The sequence below is a fragment of the Artibeus jamaicensis genome, unplaced genomic scaffold (genome assembly GCF_021234435.1).
Source record: "Artibeus jamaicensis isolate MK-2021 breed Jamaican fruit bat unplaced genomic scaffold, CSHL_Jam_final contig_354, whole genome shotgun sequence".
In the NCBI taxonomy this organism is placed as follows: domain Eukaryota; kingdom Metazoa; phylum Chordata; class Mammalia; order Chiroptera; family Phyllostomidae; genus Artibeus; species Artibeus jamaicensis.
In genome coordinates, this window is record NW_026521803.1 from 44,233,203 (window position 1) to 44,260,513 (window position 27,311).

The 27,311-nt window shown below is 44.6% G+C and overlaps 1 non-coding gene across 1 annotated transcript; it reads right to left on the bottom strand.

Moving 5' to 3' along the window:
• Nucleotides 1–13,609: 13,609 nt before the first annotated feature.
• On the bottom strand, nucleotides 13,610–13,681 carry TRNAA-UGC (transfer RNA alanine (anticodon UGC)). The gene has a single exon. It is a non-coding gene; the product is annotated as a tRNA-Ala (tRNA).
• Between the last annotated feature and the right edge of the window lie 13,630 nt (nucleotides 13,682–27,311).

Here is a 27,311-nt window from a genome sequence, read left to right on the forward strand (position 1 = left end):
GCCTCCATTGTCAAAGAGTCGTCCCCACCCATCAGAACTGCCTCCTGGGGGCATGGACACAAAAACTCTCCAGCCCCTGAGGCCAAAGTCCTGGGAGAGGAAGGAGAGCCCACAGTTTGACTTCCTGAGCCCTTCCGTGGCTCCCACTCAGGCCAGTTTGAGAAGGGCTGGTCGAATGTGTTTCTGTGATACATGAAAGGAAACCCAGAACCTTTATTTCTCTTCTCTGATCAATTGTGTGGTGTGTTTGCAACTTTGTAGGTCAACTGGTCCCAGCGCCCCTTTCAAAGTAATGAAGAGAACTGAAGTTATCAATACTGTCACATTAGAAAACATTGATTCCATCTCAACTCGAACTTTGTAGAAACATCAATGACTAAGGTGTACATTTGCCCTGTACATTCTCAAAGGCTTACTTTTCAATCATGGTATTTTCCCCTTGAGGGAAATTTGAAACTCAATAAATAAATAAGTAAATAAGAAAGTGTTAATATTACTTTTAGATAACAATATCTCTCCACATATATTATTTTTGTAGATATATTGAGTAGCTATAATGGATTAACACTGGTCGGTTTTCCTATCTGATACATGTTTTTACATATCCAATTGCTCAGGAACTATAAAATATAATCAATGTTTTTTTCCAATTATATTCACAGCTGGTGATTCTGAATTTGACCTTTTAAATGACTCTATAATTTCATCTATTTGATTGTGTTATATTTATGGCAAACATTTGGCTTTCCTTCTTGTCTTTAGCAAATTAACTTTTCAGAAGTTAATCTCAAACACAGTTGCTAGCAAGAGTCTTTCCTTGGTTCAGCAGTTTGCTAGTACAAAATATTAACAATCAGCCTAGGGAATTCTTCTTAATCTAAAACAAAACAAACAAACAAACAAAAAGGTCTAGGAAAAACAGACTGCTATTCTGTGATAGTTGCTATGGATACCAAGCCCCTTCACTGATTGGAGCTGTGTCTACAAGCAGAAAATATTAGCCATTTGATTAACTTGTGATTTTATTCAGGAATGTGTAAGGCACATGTTTTCCAGGTTCTACCACAAATTAATGTGTTTCCATTCACAGATAAGACAACTTTCAGAAGAATGTTCTGCCTCTTGATTGCCAATGTCTTTGGAAGAATGACCAGAAATACAACAAATAATGTATGAAATTTTTAGTTCCTGCCCCCAACATTTTCATGCTTTTTATTCTTCTTTAGCCTTTTAGTATTTCACTCATTTTATGTCCCTTTAGGTCAAAAAACGTTACCAATACAACTTAGCAAATTATGGTTTATCTTGCTCATTTTTATGTTTAAAAACTACTAAAGAAAATAAAACAATTTTTTCTATTATTACCTCGTTACTGAGTTGTCCTTTAAAAATAATTTTTAATGTTGAAGAGCAGAATCCTTGCTCATAGGTTTCAGAACCTGGAATTGAAAAATAACTAGCTTAGAAGAAAATTGAATTATTTAGACAACTTTTCTTTTTTGTGTATTAAATAATTGTATATATTATATAAAGTAAATGTTTTTTAAAAAGCTCTTCCATTATTTTCACATCTGTTTATTTGTATATTGTGATATATAATAAAGTAGTTGGGCCTGGTATAACATTGGAATTTAAAAATAATTTAGATACAAATTAACAAGCTATAAAACTGTTAGTTACATGATAATTATGCAAATACTGTATCTACATGTAATGGCCATGAATATAAAATTTCGTGGAAGGTGTTTTCTGGTTTTTCTATATTTAATAATAGCTCATGAATGAAGTCTTGAAAAGAAATATGTACAGTGAAATTTTCAGTTTGCCTTTTGCTGTTTTAACGAAGCAGGTCATTTTAAGTTACAAGGTCTGATCTTTTGACCTGAACTGTGGGCCTCTGTTGTAAACAAGCCTTGCTCACACCCAGGTTATAATAAGAAGATAAAGCAACCATAAGATCTGTTGGGGAAAATGCACATAGTGTGCGAGGGTCTCCCAGGGACTATTAGGGCGTATGTCCAACCTGTGGCCCACGGGCCGCATGCGGTCCCGGATGGCTGTGAATGCGGCCCAACACAAAATCACAAATTTACTTAAAACCTTTCTTTTTTTGCTCATCAGTTTTTGTTAGTGTTTATGTCTTTAATGTGTGGCCCAAGACAACTCTCCTCCTTCCAGTGTGGCCCAGGGATGCCAAAGGTCGGACAGCCCTGAAGGATAAGAGCCAAGAATTTTTGCATTTCTGAGGTTCTTGGTCCAATTTCTACAAAAGAAACAGGAGCAAATATGCTCAGAACTAGATATATTTTCCAAAGGTGAATACACAGTGTTGACACTTTACCACTCCAACAGAGCAGATAATTAAACAATTGCATTAATTATAAGTTGGTGAAGCAGAGCAAACCTGATAAGTTATTGGTATAGGTTACAAAAACGCAGCAAAAAGAAATTCAGTAAAGGTATTTTTCAGGATAGCAATAATACCACGGAACTTCTTTCAAGTCCCAGGTAAACAATAATGCTTACATTTAATGCGTCTCATAATACCCCACTGAAAGATGTGAAAATATCTGTCTTTAGGAAATTAGAAGTCTATGCAATGGGAGGTATTTTGATATGACTAAACTACTAAGAAATAAAATGTGCGAGTATTTTCTTAAAGTTGTTTTCATATAATTAATCACTCAGCCCATATATAGACAGCACAGAGGAATGGCACTCCAAAGCAATGAGATATAATAAAGAGTTCAGAGTGGCTGCACGAATAAATGTGTATTTGACAAAACTTACTTAAATGTTCGTGAGTGTGGATCTATGATGTCTCAGGCTTTCCCCAACTCTCCCACCCGCCCACCTTGCAGAGAGAAAAGCCTAAGGGGAGAAGCACCAGTCTTGGCCAAGGGCGGAGGAGCCAGAGAGGCAGATGCAGCAGAAGTTCATAATGATCGACTCGGGGAGGCAAGAAGTTTGACCGTCTACAATGGTGTCAATCTTCTTCATGAAAATGGAGTACAGGGACCACCATCCATCCTGAGTAAGATCACACTGGAGGGACAGGATTGGATCGGCTGGGGAGGGACGGGGCAGAGCAAGCTCCCTTTTTGACAAGTGGGGTGTGGGTGGGGTGTGGGGTGTCCTGAAGTACGAGGGCAGGTGCTGAAAAGGAAAGGTCCCCACACAAGGCCAGCCTCTGCCTTGCACATCAGCATCTGTGGTGTGGATGAAAGACAAGGGCAAGGTCAAAGGGGCAGAAGGGAGTGGCAGGAAGGTACAGGAGGGCTGGGGACCCCACATCACGGGCACCAGGGAAGGAAGAGAACTGAGAGGCAAATGTAGCTGCCAAACTAGCTGCTCAGTCAGGACAAGGGGGTTGGGGACCTAGGGGCATCTGGCCACCCCAGCCACACATCCGGAAGACACATCTTCACATCTGCTACGGCCGACTTAAGACGACTACTCTGTCATCTTCTTTGTCCAGAGTCAGTGTTTTGAGAGTCTATTACTTCTTATTGCCTATTATATCCCAAGATGCGCATTCTCAGAAGACTGTATGGACTAGTCCATAGTCCACAGGTATACAGTCCCTGTACCTGTGACACGTGGGTATGTGTCATATTTTTCATGTTTTATATCAACGAGGAGAAACAAAAACCTGTCACAAAGTTCTGTTGGTTGTCAGTGAAATCCCGTGCCAGAGCAGTCTGAAGACTGAGAGGCGAGACATTAGCTTCATTCTGGGAAAACTAGCGAATAAAATAGCTATTACCTATCTAGTAATGGATACACTCAGGAAAAAAAGAGCAAAGCACACAGTGTATTTTTTAATTCCTCCATCAGACATTTTTTCTCCACCAGCCTTCTAATTTATTCATCAAGTAAAATCTCTTTCTACTTATTAATTAGGAAAACTAAATTAGAGCCACACTGGTTCCCATTGGACCATCTGCCAAGGCAAAAATCTCATTTGCAGAGTGGACCATTATTTTTCAAAGCAGAGTAATTGATGCTGCTATATTGTAACACTGAGGTAAGATGATAAAGTCTTCTCTAGACTTTTCAACTTCCTCTGCGATCTCCCTAGTCGCGTGAAATACTGGGGCAAGGGGACAGTTGGACAACTCACCCATGTGACCCAAGGAACAAGTGTGTGTGCCCTGGTGGCTACAAGATGCGTTTTGACAGATGCCAGAGCATATGGGCAGTGACGACTCCCGGGATATCATTTCATGGGTATTTGGTGTACGGGGAGGGGAGTTAGATGGGCTCCCATGGACAGGTCTCCACGCTGGTAGAACACACAGCCCTCCAGCATCCCGAGGGGCTGCGCGCACCAAGGCCTGTGGTGGTTCCCGACTGGGCACCGAGCTCTGTTCACGCAGCTCCTGGTGCTGCTACTTGACGAAGATGGAAAACACTCGGCGTTCCAGCGGGATGAACGCACGTGACGGGTGAGTTTTCCCTCTCGGCGCAGGCAGGGTCTTCTCCTCCTGCACTAGCAGAGGGATCCAAACGCCGGGCCAGGTAGACAGACCCCTGTGACTGAACAGTCCCAGAGTGGGAATTCCGGAGCCCTCGTCTCAGACATCTTACCCAAGCAGGGGTGTGATGGAAGGGACTGGAAACTTCAATGAATAGGTCTTAGTTTATAGCGATGTGACAGACCCGGATTTTTATTCCTCTTTATTAAAGAGAACGAAATGGTGTGAGAAGAAAAGATTCTGTGTCATATGCAGGCCTTCGCACCCCCATCAGGCTGTTGTTTCAGCGATGGGACTCATTTATCCATCTGTCCTGGTCCTTGGAAATAAATGAGCGAGACATTGGCGGGACATCCATGGCCGCCCTGGGCTGAAGGTCTCTCATCATCTCTTCAAGAGAGGTTTTTTGTCTTGTTTGTAATACTTTCTAATATCTAGGCCAAGACTCCTTTCCTCTTATCCCACTGGGTTTTTAAATCATACTCTCAAAACTTTCTTTTTACTTTGTATTTATGTTTTAAATTTATATTCAGAGAGAAGGCATCTAACTGGACCCAAGCAGGTTTTTGTTATAGGAAGAAAAGTCGATGGAAGGACAGTGGGATGGAAGGCTTATTAGAGCTTGGACAACAGAACGGGTCATGTAGGAGGCCCCCAGACGTGAAAGGGGTGGTGTCTTTGAAAGCAGAAGGGCCAAGGCAGTGGGACCCCTAGGGGTCCCAGGAAGATGTAGAAGAGAGAGAGACAGGAAAGGGCCCGAGGTGAGGGCCAGCATAGATCCCAAGCATTATTTCAGGGAGGACGGTGAGCGCAGGACTGTTACTAGAGACCTGCAGACCCGGGCGCCCTTGGCAGCTCGATGGCAACGAGGAGGCTGAAAGACCGAGGCGCTCACCCTGAGCCCAGCCTCGAAATGGCCCAGACCTGGGGCAGCAAAACAGAGCGTGGTGGGGGAGCCGAAGCCTTTCCGCAGTGAGTGGAGACCGTGGAGGTGACAGTGAGGAAGAATGGCCGAGAAGCACGGCAGTTCCACACCTCACCCCTCAGATCACGAATAGTCACACTTCCGTGGCCAGAGGGACTTCACACGTGTGACTAGTGGATTAAGTCGACTTTAAGAATTTCCCAGGAGGCCCCAAGTAGTCGCATGAGCCCTTAGAAATGGAAGGGGGAGTCCTCCAGGAGATCCAGAGCGCAAGGGGGAGTCCACCCCCATCTCAGGCTTTGATGGAGGGGGGCTGATGTCAAGGAGTATGGCCAGCCTTCAGGAGCCCAGGGTGGCCCCCCGCAGACAGCTGGCCTGTGAGTGGGGACCTCAGAACCACATGAGCAGGGACTGGGATTCTGTCAACACCGTGAATGATGCTGGAGTAAGGTCCTCCCTACACCTCCACAAAGAGGCCAGACCATGGACCCCTGACTGGGGTGCCATGCGGTGCTAAGCAGAGGCCCCGGCTGCACTCACCGGACATCTGATTCTTCAGAGCTGCAGACTATGAGTTCATAAATGGGTGTTGTATTGAGCCGTAGGTTTGTGGTCATTGGCTACGGTAGCAATAAAAAAGTAACTCACACCTGGTTGTAGTCATTACATCTTTTCGTAACGTTGTGGGGGGCAATCATATGGAGTCAAAAGTACAACCTGAAAGGCACAGTGACCCTCGGGAACATGGGGCACAGCATCACGCGATCCTAGGAAAACGGAAGACAGAGGGAATGTGGCATCCACCGGGAAAGGGGTTTCGGATAAGGCGGGCCGTGGAGGGTCCCTCCCAGAAGGACAGAGAACGTGCAGGGCAGTGGGAAACTGGCCAATGGGATGGGCCCCGAGGCTGCGCAGGCAGCGGGGCGGGCTCGGTGCCCTGAGGGCACGCCACTCTCGGGTCGCAGGGCAGGGCGGTGACAGCACACGCCTGGGGCACCAAAGATTTTATGATCTCTGTGTGGATCATATCCTCTCTGAGGGCGGGCATGTTCATATGTGACGTAACCTCGATGTAAAAACTTTCATTTTTAAAAAGCTGGCATTGAGTTGGGCATTTCTGCCACCAATGGCCTAACACCATATTCATCTTACCTGTTTCAACAGGCAGAACTTCGGCAAAGCTGCTTTCTTACTCACTGTTGCTCCTTTGCTTTCTTGTTCGCCACCTTAACACCTTTTACAAATATCCAAGATACCAATAAATACATGAGCCATTTTCCATAAAAACATACATAATTCACATTTATTTAAAAGTTTTGGTTAACCCTTGATCTAGTCAAGTGATGTGTACTGTCACGTTGGGTCACTACATCATTCTACGTAAATGTAACGTCCTCCAAATTTTGAAAAGGAAATCACACACCACAGTGTATCCGACCCGGCTGTGATGGGGTAGTGTAGATGCTGTGTGATACATGGTATCCGTTTGAAGGGGGAGCAGTGCTACCACTTGGGGGAGAGGAGACTGTCTCTGTGGGTCATGTTGGCTACGGGAGTCCCTTCAGACATTTGACTACCCATACACAGTGCAAATGGTGGCATTTAGTGTTACAAAAGATTGGTGAGGGACATTTACGGTTCCTTGTGTAAGAGGTAGTTCAGCTGTAGAAATATTCTTATTGCTTTTACACTGAACTTTCTTGCTGATGGAGAAAAAGTGCCACGTTGGATGAGAACTTTACGTGTGGCCGTGAGGGAAGACACCAGAATTCAGATCATAACTTATTAAAACGTCCTGTATTTTCAAGCTGAGACAAATAACATTGTTCACACCGTGAGCATCTTATGAACCTTGGGAAGGGGAGGCTTTAGGGGACAAGTCGGCGTTCCATGTGTGTATCTCAATTAATGCAGCAGAACCACGCCCATCAGCAGTCAGGTGTCATGATGCTCACATTTCTGCGTGGCCTCGTTGAGATGCTTCTCATAGAAAATATTTAGCCTGTGCTGTTCGGAAAGTTTGTGCTCACGTCACATGGTCACGTGCCCTCCCTGTAAGCTGCATGTTCTGGCGTGCATGGTACCTGGCTGCTGATCACAGACACTCACTCGTTTAAGCAACGGGTCGTATTATAAGTTACTGCTACTAAGCCTCCCACACCTGCATCCTTAGGCCCACCAGAACCCTTGATTTATTGCCTTTATGAAGCACAGAATATGAAATAATAAGCAGGGAGCTGTCCGAGACAAAGTGAATGCCTCTCTCCTTCGTGGGGAAGGTCCTAGCTCACTGCCTCAGGGAGATCACCCTGAGCAAACGCGCCCCACATGCCCCGCACTGGGGTTAGAGCGCAGATGGTCTCCGCAGACTGCCATTGATGATGCAGAGCCGCTCCGTGGGGCTCTATTTTATGCAGCCAGCTCAGGCTTGGCGAGGAGAGGGAGCGCGGGTTTCCCGTGCCAGCTGTGCTGTGCAGCAGAATTATCACACAGGCTTCTTGGCCAGGTGGGGTGGCACACACGCTTTTTCTTGGCCCTGCGCACTGTTCTCTCCTGTCCCGGCTGCGCCAACGTTCTCTCGTCAGCCTCGAATCTATGCAGCAAGACCTTTTAGAAGTGGTACGATGACTGATGATGGACAGAAAACACAGTTGTGCCAAATATATTTGGCAACGTTTCAGAAAATTTCTACAGAAATTTATCATCGAATTTGTGAGTATATTAAGCCATATTCGTTCCAGTGTTGTTCCAATAAAATAATGGGGATTAAGCAAACATTACTCACTCAGGACAACGGTACAAGCCATGCCTCTGATGAGATTCCAACCTACCTGCACGAACAGAACGGAGCCGCGTGGGCAGCCGTGTTCGTAATGCAGGACGCAGGTAAGTTCTGATGCCGTGACCTGATAGGCACTGGGAGATCGAGGAGGTACGTGAGGATAGGAAAAGTGGCAGTGTCCAGGGGAAACACTTGTGAGTGGAGACGTCACAGCAGAGACGTCACCTCCTGGGCCGGACCACCCGGCCTGGGCTGTAATCCAGCCTGCAGCATTTGCAAGCTAGGTGACCTTGGGCAAGTTCATTGCAAAGGCTAAATCTCGGGAGATTTTAACCTCAGAACACACAAAAGTAAAAGTACTAACTGTCCGTAGGGCTTTGATGAAGTTAACCAAGATAACGGTAGTTAACAATTACAAAACACTATGGGCCAATCACTCTTCAAAGTGTTTTACATTCATTAATTCACGAAACCCTGCCAATAACTCTATGCAATACACACCACCATTTTCCTCTTTTACAACAGAGAAATGGGGACACAGTAAAGGTAAACAACTACCTTAAGGTTACGTCTGTTATTGGAGGGACTGGGATTCTAACTCCAGTGCTAGGCCACTTGAACGCTACGTTCTATTGCTCAGTCAGTCGATGGGCTGATGAGCACCGTTACAGCTACCGAGTGGGAGCTGTGTCCTAGGCTGTGAAGCACTTGTGAATGTAAAGAGCCAGAAGAAACGCAGACACAGAAGGCTTTGGCATGTCTCTGCAAAGTCAGTCCATGAGACCCGGTGGCGCTTTAGGTGCATAACACTGTAATCCTACCTTCCAACGTATTTTAAATGTTAGTCATTTTTTCATAGGTCTTTGCCCACATCAATAATATTTCTGAGGAACTGAAACCTCCGTGGGACCCATCACAGTTTTTTACCCACAAACAAATCAACCCCATTAGTTGAGTTGCAAATCAATTCATTGCGAAGTCTAAGACGAGCTAATGGTCTTGCTTCTTCAGTTTGAGTTCCCAGGTATATGAAGACATGGAACCAAGGAGATTCTTCGTGAAGCTGAACCCTCAGCAGTTGTTACTCTCAATAAAGACATCTTTTACTGAACCGTTGCAAGAGGGCAAAATGAATCGCGGAGTCGTGACTGATGAAATTCCACAGAGCGAACCAGTTTCGGCACCACACCCTCTCCGATGAGCACAGTCATGGCTGGTGTTTCTCAGCCAAAGACACAGGACACTGACGAGGAGATTTACTATTCTCTGTATTTGTTAGTCACATTATCCTGGACAGATTACTTTTTACTCCCTTTCATAAGTAAGATAAAAAGGAGAAATTTTCTGAGGCCTTTGGATTTTAAGTAATTGGCTGCCTAACAGTTATTTTTGTTTCACCAGTGGGGAACTATGATTGTGTCAATCACGTAAATCTGTTTACTCGAGAAATAGAAAGTTGTCTCAGTGTTTGTATGTACTCTGAGAATCGGGCAATGACGTATTGGGAGAGCACAGATTTACCTGTTGTTTTCTGTGTGGCGGGTGATTAAAGACGTCACCCTTACTGAAGGGTCAGTTTCTTTCCAAAATAAATATTAAAAAAGCTAAACTCCTCATACCCGTTGGCATCACACTTATAAAATCTGTGATTTTTAGAATGCAAGCTGCATATTCCTAAAGGTTTAGAACTATCCGAAACACCACTGTGATAGAACAACTGCCTCGGGGGATTTCAAATGATCAGCGGCAGAAGTTACTAAACAACATATCAGTGATAGTGTGATAAGTCCCAAGACAAAGGGAAGCGGGAACATCTCACAACAAAGACCGAGGAAATCTGAAAGGGAAGCAGGATCCTGAACTGAACACTGCAGGACTCAGGAGTGAAGGGGAGGTGAAAACAAGCAAGAAACCGGTTCACTCCCTTCACCGCCAGGATCAACAACAAAGTCCTCGTATGCTCAAGGTCAAACCAGCTTCCACGCAAGTCTCCTGTTTTGTCTCCTCCCTCCTGACTGTGTCGTTGATTCTTTGCTGCCACTGAACTTGGACACGGGAATCCATCTCTTAAACAAGTCTTGGGTTCTCTCGCACCCTCTTCACATTTCATCGCTTTGGGGACAATGAGCGCGTTTTTCCCTCTTTAAAGGGCTAAGCATTCTTTAATACCTACCCTGTTCTCCCGACACCTTGAAAATCCCCAAAGCTTTCAGTTCACAACTTTCCTACTTTCTTCAAACTTAAAGTATTTTTTTAAAATCATACTCTGAGCCCTGGCTGCTGTAGCTCAGTGGATTGAGCATGGGCCTGCAAACCAAAGGATCGATGTTCAATTCCCAGTCAGGGCACATGCCTGGGTTGCAGGCCAGTTCCCAGCAGGGGATGCACGAGAGGCAACCATACACTGATATTTCTCTCCCTCTCTCCTTCCTTTCCCCTCTAAAGATAAATAAATAACTCTATCCAGCAAAACTTTCATTTAGAATGGAAGGACAGATAAAGTGCTTCTCAGATAAGATCAAATTCAAGGAGTTCATCATCACCAAGCCCTTATTATATGAAATGTTAAAGGGACTTATCTAAGAAAAAGAAAAGATGAACAGTGAAAGGACAGCAAACTCACAGTTATTAATAATCACATCTAAAACAAAAGCAAACTAAAAGGACAGCTAGATCAGGAGCGGAAACATAAAAATGAAGATCTCATGGAGGGTTAGCAACAGGGGAGTGGGAGAAGGAGAAGGGGGGAGAAGGCACAGAAAATAAGTAGCATAGACGGTAGGTAGAAAATAGATAGAAGGAGGGCAAGAATAGTATGGGAAATACAGAACCTAAAGAACTAGTGTTCATAAACTAAAGGAGGGGAATGGTGGGGGAGGGGGTGTGCAGGGTGGAGGGGAATGAAGGGAGGAATAGAACAACTGTAATGGCATAATCAATAAAATAAAAAATTTTTAAAAAGTTTGTCGTACTTAAAAAAATCATACTCTGAATCCAATGTGAGTGAGTCTGCTATAATCTTTTCTTAAAACAGTGCACAATAACTCTGGAATCATTTACATATTTTTCATCAGTTAAATCCCTCAATTCTCCAAATAGCGGACTTAGTTAAAACCGTTGTTTTTTAATTTTGAGACTCTTTGGGTGTCATCTGTCTATCACTTGATAGAGGGAGAGAATGGGAACTGGTCATTACGGATTGTCAACTCATCAGGAACTCGGCAAAGTAAGTGAAACGCGGTAACTTTCAAATCCTCCCAAATCCTCTAAGTATTAACTCCATTTCCTATGAAATAAAACTACTGAGGGTTGCTGTCGCTGTAAACCCCACCCAAACATCCAGTCAGCATCCCGAGTGTGGAACTCATCTAGCAACCAAGCCAGACCATTTCTGCTCCAGCCACACCAGCTCCTCCGTGCGGGCGAAAAATCGAGACCCAGGCCAGCAGATGTGCTTCTCACCTTTAGAAAGCTGTTTCTTGTCGGGGCCACACTGATCCTTATTTCCCTGTCGTGTCCATGCCTTGAGAGACATAGAAGCCAAAGCAGCCTTCCACACGCCAGTTTCCAGCAGGTTCCTCTCTTCTGAAATGGATCTTAAAATAGTAGCCACCCCGTAAGTTTCTTGTAAGAAATGAATGAGGTGATGTGAAGAAAGCTGTCATTGTGGCTGTCACTACACTGAGTTGCCACACTATTTCTTCTCTTCTCTTCTCGGTCTTCTGTGGCATAGAAAATGGCCAATGCTTATTTTTTTAATGGTTTCTGGTTTTACTTTGATGACAGTCTCACATTTTCCAGAACATAAAAAAAATGAAATGATACTTGACTTTAGTTCAAGAGCTTGACAGGTGAGTCACACATAAGTGCTTGAAGAAAAAAAGGGGTGCAGTTAAGACTGTCAGGAAAAACAGGGGGTTGTCACACAGCCTTGGGGAGTAGTGACAGGGGTAAGGCTAGTCATGGAAACTCCTCTCCCTTCCCAAACATCTTAGTGTACCGAGAGAGGGGACTTTGACATCAGGAGCACGCAGGGAAGTGACACGGTTTCAAATGAATGAAAAATAAATGGATGATATATGTTAGTAATTAATTCTCACATTTAATAACTTCTCAAAGACTGTGAATAAGTTAACATAGTTTTTAATATTCCTCTGAACCGTGAACCCATGTACAGTCTTGTATTACATAATTAAACATGTCTTTGATCATGAGGACTTAGATTTATCCTCGTAAATGAGGTGTCTAACCACTGATTCCTGGTTTTATCCAGAATGCAAATAAGTCGAGGCACACGAGGCCCAACTTCAGGGTGATGTTCAGCCCAGAGGGGAGACTGGACCTCCATCCACCTACACAAACACCACTGTGTGCAAGCTGAGAACAGAAGGTGGCCGACTTCGTGGGAGCTGTCTCCATGCTGTTCGTAGGAGAACAGGAACATAATTTGACTGATGTTAGGTTGAAGGTCAACAGCCAAAGGCTCAAATAGACCCATAATGCAGAAAAGGAGGACTCACCAAAGATGCTCTTTATCTGGTCATTTCATCAAACACCTGAATGCATGTCACGTTCCCCCGGAGAAACACGTAACACCCTTCAAAATAAATTGATACCTCGTAGTACAGAGTGAAACGTGAGTGGGTGTGTCCATGTGAGCACTGACCATGGTGTCCATTGCAATAGTCCGTCAACTGCCTTTAGGTCCTTGTGACTGACAATGCCCAAGGTCAACAGGTGTCACATAGATCATCTGAAAGTCGGCGTGGGGGGTGAGTCAGCTCGCTCTTCACCAAAGATGATGGGAGCTATTTTAAAACCTTTCATGCTGCAGCCCCTCGTAGGTGGAGATCAAAGTTGTACAGCAATGGCAGCTGTGCAGTGCTCCATCTTGGGGAACCGACGTTAATGCCCTGGGTGACACCGAAGCTGTGACACCACAGGACTGTCGAGAGGGAGCGGCCACAGCATCGGGACGGGAGACACATAGGAGACACTCCTGGCTCCATATCCTTACCTTCCTTTGCTGTGAGTATTAAAGGGATGCTATATGTGTTAATAGTTTAGAAAAAGGAGTGTTATAAATATATTTGTTGTATTTTATTCTTTCAGTAGGCCATGCCCATGGCAGAGCGAGCAGGTTTTTATCTGACCATCTATGTGGTTTTATTCCTAAAAGTAGGTTATTAACAGTGATATAAATTAATTAAATTAGGAAAGGCTAGGTTTTCATTTTGGATTAATGAAAAAAGTTATGAATAGTGAAAGAAAACACCATTATCCTATCAGTAGGTTTTCATGTCGTTTATTTACACAGTAATTTATACTAATGTGTAGCATTAAGATATAGGTCCCACTGTAAAGACACATAATGTTTAATATAAACCAGTCCAAGAACAGGTCCATGGAACCAGTGAAGGGACTTGGAGATGCCAGGGTTTGAACCTGGGGCCTCACACATGCAAAGCACATGCTCTACCACTGAGCTACATCCCCAGCCATGACAATAGCTTCCTGTGTTGATAAATCAGTACAGCCGTTCCTGTTAATAAGATGAGCTAAACAATTTCTTTCTAGGGGGTGAAGCAGCCTTGGATCCCTACGGTTTCAAGTGCCCGTCACACGGAGTTCCTGGCAGCCCTCCTGCGCCCGTCCTTTGTCCTGCCTCCTCGCAGTTCAGCAGCTGGGTCCCTTTTTTCAGAGACAGGAAGAGGCGCAGCATCCTCCAAAATTCACCGTCTTCACAGGGTCTTGTACTCGTAAGTCCAAGAGAATATTTTCATTGTATTCTGCAATTTCCCCATGACTTCCGTAGGAGGGAAAAACAGCAGCAACACCTTTTGCCTTCACTCCAGCTGGGGTCCCGCCACCCAGACTGACAAACACAGATGGACAAGAGGAAGACGGGGGGCACATGTGCACAGGAGAAACCCAGTTACGGGGACCCAAAGGGGCGATTAGAACTTGGGGCCGACGCGGCACCTTAACAAGAACAACACATTTGTAGGTGGGTGATAAGACGCGGAAAGAGGGGTACAGGCTTTAGGGGTGGCCAACTGTGGAAGCTGCGGATGTGGAAGAAATTAATGGAGGGTGAGGACACTCCAGTGAGGTCGGCCGTGGACTTCTGAGGGCCTTGCTGTCTCTGGTGACGTGGTTGGTGTCCCTCCCTGGCACAGTGGGGTGAGGACAGCCTTCACAGGCGTATTGATAGTCTGCTTTCCAGCTGATGGGGGGTGGCAGAGAGTTCGCCCCATCCGCTGCTTTCCATTGCCTTTGGCTTCATACAATCACCACGCCAGTCGGGCGTTATGTTGGGGCGGCATGTTCTGAACTCCTTCACTTCCATCCTGGGTGAGGGGTGAGCATGGCGGTCTTGTTGTTGAGGAAAACAAATTGAGAAAAAAAAAAACGACAAAAGAGCTTACATGTTGCAGTAACAATACGGCCCTCAGCAGGGACAGGACAATGAGTTCACGGACGGATCTGACCGCCCACCCAAGTTCTGCGGCGTTTGGGGGCCGGGGCTCGGTGCCGATCCACGTGTTCTTTCCTGGAAACACGCGTCCAACACGTGGGGAACTGCGGGCGCTTGATTTTTACTGGCTGTGATGATACAGACAAAATAGTGTTTTGATAGCTAACATCACAACGCCAGGACAAAAAAGCATCCCACAAGTAAGTGGAAAAGCTATCTTTTGGTTTCATCTACCCAATTGCGTGACCCACGGCGCTAAGTGCAGCCCATCCCTTGATGTGTTACTAGCGTAGGGCCTTCTAAATATTTTATGAGCCCGTGGGAGCCCCATGGAAAATCTAATTTCCTGGTTATCACTAACAGCATCTCCTGGCTCCGGCCTGTCTCTCCTCCACTGAGAGGATGCAAACTTTAAAGCACATCTTCGCTCCATCTTAGCAACATTCTTGTCCAAGATGAGATGCGGGAACAAGGACATCACTCACGAACCAGCCCAAAAATGTGGGACACATTCATATCAATGAAACTAGTGGGGGGGCAGGGTCCACAATGACATAGAATAACCAAGAAAAAAATGCCTTTTCTCCTTTCTGTTCTGGTTCCAACACAATGAGGGCTCTAGAAAACCCTTACCCTGATATTATGTTTTCTACATATTTAATTTCATGTGTTTGTGTGCTGGCAACTCCTTTTGAAAAATGGAAAAGCACAGAATAATTTAAATTTTGATTAAAATAAGTCCAAACCATCACTAACTCTTCTGAGCACCCTTTCCTGAGGGGAGCAGAGAAACCTTACAAACAGAGCCCTTGAGGCCACTGCGTGTCTGCAGGAGGTCCTGTTTTACTGATTCTTTCACTCTTTCAAACAACACAATGGAGCCAAATTTTCCTTTATCACTAAGACTGTAACAGAAGTACATTGAAATTGCTCTTGTTCTCAGAAGCAGACAGGCCAGGGGAAAGAAAAACCTCTCTGAGCACAAGTGCGGGCGCCGAGGTGCGGCTGGATGCTGTTGACCTGACGCAGAGGACGGACAGGTAAGAATGGGACGGGGGAAGGTCAAGGAGAAATTCCTGGGAAGGGAACGTTCGAGCTAAGTTCTGAGGTTATTTTTCAGTGAAAGTGTTTCAATGGTGATGATTAGTCTAAGAAAACAGAGCAAGTGGGTGGAGCCTTGAGGAACTTCCAAAATGCAGAATGATGGTCAGGTTCTAGGAAAGAGGGAGAAAGAGACGAGGGGAGAAAGACGTGGTTTGAGACTGTCGTGTATCAGGTAACCGGAGGCCATACAATGTGAATACTTTCCTTTTCTGAGGAAGAGATATCAAGTTATTTAAAAATTTTGGAGCAGAGGCACATGATCAAATGCACCCCGAGAGGTAGAATCTTTTTTTTTTTTTTTTTAGTCTTTAGAGGGGAAGGTTAAGCACAGAGGGAGAGAAATATCAATGCACGGTTGCCTCTCGTGCATCCCCCACTGGGAACTGGCCTGCAACCCAGGCATGTGCCCTGCCTGGGAATTGAACCTCGTTCCTCTGGTTCACAGGCCCACGCCCAATCCACTGAGCTACACCAGCCAGGGCTGAGAGGTAAAATCTGGACGACAAGAGTGTTCTTGCAAACACAGTCAGGCTGGACCCCCACTCTCCTATGACTCGTGTCCACACACAAAGGGGAAGTTTGCACACAGACACGCACAGGAGAGCTCAGTGTGAACGTGAAGGCAGAGGCCAGGGTGGTGGCTTGCACAAGCCAGCGAACACCAAGGACGGCGGCAGGCCCCCAGGAGCCAGAAGGGGACCCTGGCACAGACTGTGCCTCACAGACCTCAGAAGGAACCAGCCCTGCCGACACCTTGACTTTGGACTTCTGGCCTTCAGAGCCCTGAGACAATATACGTTTGTCGTTCAGGCCACCTTGCGAGTGGCACTTTGCTGGCGCAGGCCTGGCAAACCAATCCTTCTCCTACACTGTGACTCAGCCACCCTTCCCCCACCAGTGATTCCTCCCTGTTCTTAGTTTGCTTCCAGAATCCATTAAACTGTTTCCTTTCGCAGCCTCCCCACGGTGGTGTTAATGGGAGTCACCCAGAATTGTGTTTTCTTCTCATCTCAGCGGAAACTGCCTATTTATATTTCCAGCACGTAACAACTTCTCCGAGAGTAAATACACATTAGCTTACTAGTTCTCCGTGTTACCACAAAGTTCTTTCTCAGATTGGCTTCCTTTATTGTCAAGGACGTTTTCCACTTACACTCTTTTGTTGTTGTTAGTGATTTATCCCTGCATTAGAAATGGTTTTTATCTTTGTCAATAAATGTAAAGTCCGCTGGTTCTGTCTCTAACATCAGTCAAAGTGAAGGAATCCACTACAATCAACCTCGGTGCCCGTTTTACGGGTCCCCCGTTACAAGTGATGGTATTAAGAGCATTCTAGAGAACTACTAAAACATTTCCTCCCCACGAATGTCTGGTCTGGTGTGGGTCAGTTGGTTGGGCATCCCCCTGCAACCTGCGGGGTCACTGGTTCGATTCCTGGTCAGGGCACATGTCTGGGTTGCAGGTTTGGGCCCCAGTCAGGCTCACGCAAGAAGCAACCAATCAACATCCATCTCTCACATCGATGCACATCGATGCTTCTCTCTCTTTCTCCCTCCCTTCCCTTCTCTCTATTGTCAATAATTTTTTAAAAATACTTTTTATATAGGCAAATTGGATGGCATAAAATAATTTGGTTTTATTTGATTTTATGTGTGAAAAGTTTTATGAATATTAATAGAAATAAGAATCTAAATAATTCTTCCCAGTTTATTTTAGCAGTAGCTGTTCTATCATTGTGAATTACATACATTTACTTTAGTTGGAACTAAACACAGTCAAAATCAAATTAATTTCCCTCTGCTTGTGTACATTAGAGATTTTTTATAACCATGATTTTGTTTACAATATACATGCCATGGCATTTCATGATTTTTTAGTTATTAGGTGTTCTAAGTAGCAGTTAGTAGTCATCACTCGCGGCTAAAGTTTTTTCAGAAGTTTTGTAGACATTGATCCATACCCAGCCACTTCTTCAAGGTCCGTAATAAGCACCAATTCCTCTATAGGTACTTTTCAAACAACACTAACAGATATCAAAACTAGTAATGGCATCTCTTTAGGGAGTTCACAAATTATTTCCTTGCATATTTCATATTTAACGTTTTTTCTTTTAAACTGTTGTTTTATGGTTTGAGTGCGAGATCACTGAACACAGACAGCAGGCCCTCTATTTTGTTCCTTGTCTACAAAGCCCTGGGTACGGGATGGCACCTGGTGGAACACAGGTAGAATTCCAGTTAATTTACCGTATCAGTCTCGTTTTCGATATATTTTCAAAGGTGCTACTTCACAAAACGAAGCTGCTTTAGAAGAGTCATTTTGTTTTCAGAAATACAAAAGCACAAAGAAAACTTAAAATTCATGTCAGATTTCATGTGGTTTCAGAATATTCAAAAATTTATGAACATAAAATGTTTTACCACAGCACCACAATTACAGAGATATTTTTGTATCATTTTTATATCTTTAGATTTCTTAAAATTCAATTCTGAAAAAGCACTTTAGCATAAACAGTGACATTTGTTAGTCTGTCAAGAAACATTTATTGAATGTGTACAGTAGAGGCAAGAATGTTATAAATCATTTTAGTGTTTTTCTCAATAATTTTCCTGACGTGATATGTTTTCCCCAGAGAATGAATGGCAGGCCTACTCTGGTTTCGGATGGCCCTGCCGCACGTGACCGGTGTCACGGTTTTGTGGAGGTACAAATGCTGTTTTGTTTTGGGGGCTTTTTTTTGAAGACACCATTTTTCTCTCTTACCCTGAAATGATGTCTCAGCGTGTGATTGATAGGGTGGCAGGAACAATCAAATGGTGACATTCTTTAGTGTCAAATTGAAATAGCAATTCTCTAAGTTCAGAGATAATTATGTAGAACTGTTTTTAATACAAATATAGTATTTTTCTGCTTATATAAGACTGTAAAGGCAACAGTGACTTAGGGATGAAAAGTGTTATTAGCAGCACATGAGTCACACACATCATCAAAATGTCACTTAATACAATAAATGCAAAGACGTGTCAGGTGGGAGAGAGCGGCGTGTGCCAATTACCAACGGCAACTGCAGAAACGCAGGGTGGTGGCAGGAAGCTATCATTATCTCTGAAAAGAGAGTTTTTCACTGCAGCGACTACAATAGGGTTGATTGTGTTAATGTTATCACCCAACGTGATTGGTGACAGGTGTACCACATTGCTGAAACATCAGCAAGCATAACAGTTCAACATTTGTGATTGTTGACACCATGTGAAATAGAACGAGACAAAAACAGGGCCAGAGACCCCAGGTTGCTGCATCATGGCTTCCTTCTCAGGGAGGAAAGGAAGGGACAGGGTGACAGCAGAGGATCATATTTTATATTTTACAGAACAAATGGACAAAATATAGTTCACACCTAGTAACGTATTTCTGGCAAACTGCTGTCATCCCAACATTTAACGTTATTGAATTGATTTAAATTCAATTTGTATCTCAAAATGTAGCACGTTTTTCTTTTTTTCCAGCTTTATTGAGATATGATTGACAAATAAAATTTTGTATATTTAAGGTATACAAAATGATGTTTAGAAATATGCATGCATTGCGAAATAATCACCACAGCAATTTCCTTCCTTTCCCTCCTCCCTTCCCCTTCCTACATACAATTTTATCAACAAATTGCACTCGGGAGACATTTGACGACAGGCTTTATAAAAAAAGGTAAATGCAGCGAGAGTATACCAAGTGTGCACCTAAGTGTACAGGGAGACACCCGAGGGAGCAAACAGGCGGGAAAAGCATTGGATGCACAATCAGAGAATGGGTTCTAGATTCTGTGGGGTCACCCAGAGCATCGGTTCAACTCCCAAGCCAGACACCAAACAACAATGCCCATTGGAGTAATCAGAGCACCCAAGACATGGAATCCACTCAAATAACCTTGGATGTATATGTGTGCATATATATATATATATATATATATATATATATACACACACACACACATATACCATATTCATAATACACATAAATGCATAAATAATATATACAATATTAAAGATGAATACATCACAATACAAATACATATACAACGAGGTATTATTCAGCACACAAAGAAGGAGACCCTGACATTTGGGACAATATAGATGGACGTGGGGAAGTGAGACACGTTGACACATATAGCGAATGAGCTCACACATCCTGTACAAACCACGAAACACCACGCTGTACACCTTAAACATCTATGTCTTTGACTTGTCAACTATACCTCCACACAGCCAGGAGAAAACATGGACTAGCGGGTAAATTATTTAAGTAGTCTGCGTGGTTTGGCTTAGAAAGACTGGAAAAGTCAGAAATATTTTTAAATATTTATCTCATTATCATCACCATTCTTTTTTACTACAGAACCACAAATTCAAAGTCAGAAGTGAGCTAATACATAAAGAATGAACCTTTTTAATATGAATGACGCTTCTCGTAGGAACCTTAGAACCAGCCGTGTGCTGGCAGCCGCCACATGAAAAGTGGATCCGTAACTGGTGCTCTGGAACTGAACTTCAGATTTGCACCGTGGTTTTCCAGATCCTTCCCTGACAAATCGCTCAGTGCCATCGTATAAACTAAGAGATTCATGGTTTCCTCTGATGTGAAGTGTGAATAATAATGATGAGGACTTTGCAAAGTTTTTGAAGAAAAGATTGAGGTCATTTATTAAAGTTTTAGTGCAGCGGACAACAGAGTAAATACGGAATATTAGCCATCGGTACTATCATCGTTCCTTCATTGGAATGCATTCCTTAGGGTTTTGTTCTAGATAAACTTTGTGATTGTATGAAAGTGTTCTTTCTAATATAGTAGCCGCTGAACACATGAGACCACTGAACACTTGCTAAGTGACCAGTTTGACTGATGGCGTTTTATTTTACTAATTTAAATAGAAATAGCCACCTGTGGCTAGTGTCTACTATATCACTCCCTGCAGTTCTAGGGTCTTTCCTCATCCCATGCTTTGTGTCTGGGTGAACCGCCCCCCCCCCGCACCTGCAGGCTGTGTGAACACCTGTGTTCTGGCATCCCCCACTCTCCACAATGCCCTGTCTATTTATGGACCACTCTTTAAGAGCAGACATGATTCTAAAACCTCTGCATGCAGTAGGTCACCCCAGCCCTCAGCATCCCTGTGACAGAAACACAGTTGTTCTGTTTACACCACAGATGATAAAACCAAGAGCAAGCCGATTATTATTTGCACGAGAAATTGAGCACAATACCCTTTGGGGTGAATGTGATGATTTGAGCATGGGGACCTCAGTGGAAAGCTTTTTGCCCAAGGGCATGGCAATTTCTAACAAACCCAGGGGGCACTCAGATTTCCTTCCTTCCACTCTGCCACCCAGGGTCAGCAAAAATGCAAGAAACCTGTCCAAGGAACTACAGAGGCAGGCAGACCTTCCTGAGGAGACAGGTGAGTGCAGAACAAAGATGCTAAAACACGGGTCCCTGCCTGGTAGAAAAGGGACTCTCTGTGACCACGTCTGAGTTTGTAGCAGGAAACTGGCCTAGACAAGCTCAGACAAGTCAGAAGCACACGGTCCCTTTGCTGAGCCACTAAGATAAGGAGGGGTGAACAACTAAGTAACTAAAAAGTAAGAACAAAAGGACATTGTATGACCATATAAGCAGCCCTGCTTTCTCAGCAGCCCTGCTTTCTTGCTTCTGTAAACCTGCTTCTGCCACATAGGCTTGGTAAAATTGCTTCTGCATGCCACACTATATAAACAAGCCCCTTCCTGAGCTCAGGGCCCAGAATTTGGAGACTGCCTCCTCTGAGTCCATGCGCATAAATAAAGTTCTACTCTGTACACCTGAAACCGGCTGAGTTGTTTTCTGTAACAAGTTTATAAAGGATAAAACACAATATGTCTCTCTGAACCTTGTCACACGGGGACAGATTTTGAATGATTAGAAGATGGGACTTTTTGATGTGAACTTGGAGGGAACTAGGTTAGAATTTGTTTTTTTCTAGCTGGTCCCAGTGCAGGCTGGGGTGCAGTTTGTCCCCCAGACTCAGAAGACTCCTTCTAGTTCTCTGATCGCACGAAAAGTCAGACCTTAGCTTGACTTTAATTCGAATAGCTTAAAGAACATGTTGGAAAAGAACACACAAAGAAGTTCAAAGTGAGACACTGGAGAGTACAATAGATGTTTATGCTCTCCTTTGTTCAATTTTGGAGAACTAAAGATCTCTTGAAGCTATTAGAAAGAACATTTAAAAAGGTAATTTCTCAGCCAGGATGGCAAGAATATATTTAATCTCAAAAACATCAGAGAACATAATCTTCTTTTAAGAGCTAATGCCTCTTATTCTAACCCTAGAGCACTATTACGCACATTGGTAAAAAGTTAAATGTAATTTAAAAAAATAAGAAATTGGCTATGGCATCACGGTGGTCTGAAATACTCAAAGAAGCAATTGCATTGGCCGGATTTATCGACAAACACTGGCTTTTTTTTTCCTGCCAAACTAATATGGTAAAACTCAAGGTAGAAATTTGACAACTCTGCCTAGAAATGTTTATTTAGAGAGAACAAAAATATTCATATTCTGGAAAGGAAAGCATGCCTTGAAACTACAGAACAATAGGATTTGCCTGGTGTTTATACAAATTTATGAACTTGTTTATAGTGCCAACACATTTTTAAAAGATCACGTTAAAGTTTGTATTTTTAAAAATGTATTAACCAGAATGATGTAATCTTTATTGCCTCCAAAGGAGATGTGGCTACATTTTATAGAGTGTGAAAGCTAATTAGTGTCATTGCACTGGAGTTGGCCTGGACCAGCTCCTGAGAGCAGCCAGCAAAACCCGGGCTCAAAGCTAAGGCTCCCAGAACCTATGTTTTCTGACTTGCTGACCAGAGTTCACTATTTCAAAGCATGCCTCGTGAAATCCAGAGCATATGCTGTTAATGCATTAAAAATTTGAAAGATGCAGAGAGGGATTGTGGGGGCAAGTTTGCCTGCCAAGTCCCCCCGTCTGCCACAGATGAAAGTGAAACTACCAAGACGTGATCTGCTTGGGGAGGAAAGGTGGCTGATCCCTCAAAGGAGAAGGGCCAAGAGCCCCTGCTCAAGGGGCTTTTACTAGGTTCATTTGCACAAGAATACAGGTAAGGATCAAACAATAGATAGCATTCAAAGAACTATGAGGGCTTATTCTCAGTCAGGTTCAGATAGTTAACCAGCCATAAGACTTTGAGGAACAAACTTCTTGCTTGGACCCTTATCATTTAAATGAGAGCATTCTAAGCAAAGCAGGTTTCATGGGATTTTACATATTCTTTCTAAGGCCTGATCACCCCTGGGAACCTGCCCTTTCCAGCACAGGGGGGCATCGCCTTCCCCATCAGAGGTTTTTAGGCTTAAGTGGATTAGAGCCAGGAAGCATCTCTCCCAGATGGAAATGGGGACTCAGACTATGTCGCAATAGGGGGGACGCAAGGGTCCATTGTTCCCTCTTTGTTGCAGCCCCCCTGAGTCCTTCCTTGTTGGCCTCCCAAGTTATCGTATCTGGCTTAGGTTGCCCCTGTCTGTGTGAGAAGTCGTACCCATCATGGACGTCGACCATGCTTGGCGGGCAGGGGAATAAGCTGAGACGGCGTTTGCTACCAGAGACAAGCTTTGTCTCCTGTGGCTCGCATTCTGGAGGTTCCTTGTTCATCCTTAGCCATGGGGGTTAGTTACAACTGCTGAAACCAGGCAGAGTGGTCCCCAACAAGAGATCTCCCTTCCCAGATGTTGCTATGTGTATGTTTCCTACTGTTTAGAGTAAGCAGACCAGTGTTACCTGCAACCTGTTCTCTCAGGAAGGCTTTCTGACTATGACCATCAGTTTGGGGAAGCAGACCCTCCAAATGACGTGTTCTATAACAAACTACCCACATGTTTATCACTGCTTTTACTATATAACCATCATCATCACCATCATCATTATCATCTCTTTACATGTCTGATCTTTTGCTAAGCTTGGAAACTTTCAATGGCAGAGTCTGAATGATAATCATCTTCTAATTCCTGATACCAAAAAGCTAATTTGACATTTAACAACTGTAATGAAATTATGCTGGGGGAAAAAAAACAATAAATCAATGGAAGAGTAAATGCATGAATGAATATAAATTTGACATAACAACTAATGTAACTTCAGCTTTGTGTGGAGGAATTAGAAACCAAAATATTTCTGTCTTATACCAAGAGTTTTTGATTCTTCTGCCAGGGACAGTTTAGAAATCCACATGCATTTATGTTTTTGACTTTGCTTTTAGGAAATCCATACTACTCCATTAAAAATGATCTTTACTCCTCAAATTAGTTTCCGTGACCCCATCAGAGAGGACAGGTGTCAGGACTTCTCAAATGATAATCGATCAAATCATTATTGCTTCACAGAATGTCCACGCTGGAGATGAACTAGAGTGTGGTGGCTTGAGACCACTTGAATGAGCCCCGGGTGTTGGGAGCGAGACACCAGAGGACGGCGATGAGGTGTCGGATCGAACAGCGGTCACCAAGGGCGTAAAGGACCGGAGCGGGAACACGGCTGCCTGCCTGCGGAGGAGCAAGAGCAGGGGAGACACACCCCTCCTCCTTGGGTGTCTCCTCTAGACTTTGCTCACGGCATGTGCGGAGCAGATTCAGAGAACCTGAGAATGTGCTTGGGCTTCACCCCCCCAGTTCTGAGTGCCTACTGTCCAGTGATTGTGTGGCCAGGGAACAAACTCAGTTTGAAAAAGACACACTGCAGGACACATTTCTGTCCCATCAAAGGGACACAGAATAAGGAATGATTTTTCAAAGACAAAAATTGAAGCAGACATCTTCTGTAGACTGGGAATGATTTCTAAGCACAAATTCAGGCAAGGAAGGTAAATGTGACCATGTTTTAACATTTTAATGTCAAAGTGATCATAAAATTGTAAAAGAAAACAAATCAGAGAATTATGACTCATGCAAGTATAATTGACGCATTCTTGCAAATAGAAATTATAAAATCTATAAAAGTAATCCATCATCTACTCATTCGTTTCTCCAGCATAAAATTTGGAAGTCACACTTGACCTTGCCTTCCTTTAGCCCCTCAACTACCAATGTAGGAACAGCTTCCTTCTGACCATCCTCCCAGGTCCCCTGTACCAGGAGCTGGACCTGCCTTCCAGACCCTCTGCTTCAGGCAGGGCCCAGGCACCGACCGGGACTGCAGGAGTCATAGTCCTGACGTCACACAATGAGATCCAGAACCATCGCTGGGATTCAGCCACAGGGCCCCTCCCAGGCCAAGGCTGCTCTTCCTTCCAGGCTCCGCGGCCTGCCTCTGAGGGCCAGCCTCCCACCATCACTCCAGCTGCTGCTCCAGCAGCCGCAGACTGTGCATCACAGAACGGTGTATTCTGTCTGGACAGTGCACTGGTCTTATTATTGGCCGAGACAGGCCTTACACACACACTGTCTACCTGTCTACGGTGCTCACTCCTCCATCTCTATCGAAAGGAGTGTGTGTTGTGTCGTTGGTGGTGCATTGCCCTTCCAGCAGCGCCCCACATTCACTGCTTGCCATCTCTGTCCACCCCACTGCTGTCTGCTGGATGCAGGGCTGGCATTGCCTTTCCTGTTCCATCCACAGCCCCCTGGAGGCGACATGGTGGGGAAGGAGTGCCTCCTTATAAACGGCAACTTCTCCTTCCCTGACCCCTCCAGCAGCCCTCCTCTGGGGCTGCCTCAGCTTCAGTGCAGAGCCAGGCTCCTGCACAGAAGCCCCTGGCCAGTGACTGAACGCTGCGGCAACACCAGGACCAGGCCATTTCTGCCTGGTGCTTGATGCCTCCGACGAATGATCTGTGGCTCCCATCTGCGTCCTGCAGCTCCTCGAGGGGCCGGCCGAGACTTCCTCAGCTCCGCATCCGCACTGCGTGGCGGTCCTGCCTGCCTGCCCGCCCACCTCTCTCCCCACTTCCCTTTCCCAGGCACCGGGGACCAGGATTCCACACCCTAACTGATGTGAACAACACCGCAATGGGCATAGGAGTTCTGCAAGTGTTCTTTTCAAATTAGTGTTTCAAGATTCTTCAGATAAATTCTTAGAAGTGGAATCACTGGATCAAAAGGCAGTTCCATTTTTGAATTTGTGAGGAAAGTCCACACTGTTGCCCACAGCAGCTGCACCAGTCTGCATTCCCACCGACAGTGCACCAGGGTCCCCTCTCTCCACATCTTCATCAGCGCTTATGGCCATTCTGACAGGTGTGAGGAGATATCTCATGGTGGCTTTAATCTGCATTTCCCTGATAAGTAGTGGCACTGAGCATTTTTTCCTATGTCCACTAGACGTCTGTGTGGCCTCTTTGGAGAAATGCCAATTCAGGTCCTCGGCCCATTTTTTATTGGATTATTTGTGCTTTGGGCATTGAGTAGAATGAGTCGTTTATAAGTTTTGGGTTTGGAGCCCTCATCGGCTGTATCACTGGTGTCTGCCTCCTCCCTCTCACACTCCTCCAGGCGTCCGCCCTGATCCCCAACAAACCCTCAAGCCGCTGGCTGCTCAGCCCCCCTGGCACCTGCTCCCTGGAGAGCAGAACAGGCACAACAACAGGTGCCCTGGGGCACATAACAACAACTTAATGGCCTCTGTGGCCGGGATAAATCAAAACCACTAAAACACAATGAAAAAAAGAGAAGCAGGAAAAGAAAACCCACAGCTGAGGAAACGTGTTCCATTTCACTAGGAATCAAAACAAAATAACTCTGAAGCAACCAGTACAGCAGAATTGCAAAGAACATCACTGTTGTTTTCCTGGCATGGAGGGGGGAGATAAGCCCGCGCACGTTTAGCTGGTGTTCACAAAAATACAGCCGCCCTCGTCCCACCCTGTGGCTGATTTCCTCAGAGACGTGAGGGCAGGCTCAGATCAGATGGGATCGCGGGCCCAGATGCGGGCTCATGAAAATCTCACGAAAGACAATAGAAGAAATGCAGCTCCCTCTCTGTCTGATGTCTCTGTCCCTTGCTTGTGTTGTGTCTTTCTGTGTGTCTGTGTGTCACTGTCCTCTTTCTCTGCATTGCTCTGGGTCTCTCTGTTTTGTTTTGTTTTTTCAGACACTATGTATTGAGTCCCGTTGTTCAAAAACAAAACAAGGCGGAGACAAAAGCTTTGATGAAATGAGAAAAATTTAACTGTACATTCAATTTCTTTCAATGGTTATGACGAAGCCTCGGAGTTCATTTAAACAGTATCCTTAATTTTGAAGAGCCTCGTGTAGCCAAATTTTCTGTGCGATGACTGAAGAAACCAAGCCCAGAGGGCCCCGGGCACGTGGAGCCACCCTCCCATCCTACCAGCCTCCCTGGGCGAGGAAGTTGATGAGTCCTCCTGAGATGCTTAGTCGGCTGAGTGGTTAAAAGAATCTGATTGTAAAATAGGAAGGCTTTAATTTAGAACACTCTGATCTATTATTTAAACAACCATAGGACTCTCTGAGCCTCATATTGTCCCATTTTAAAATAA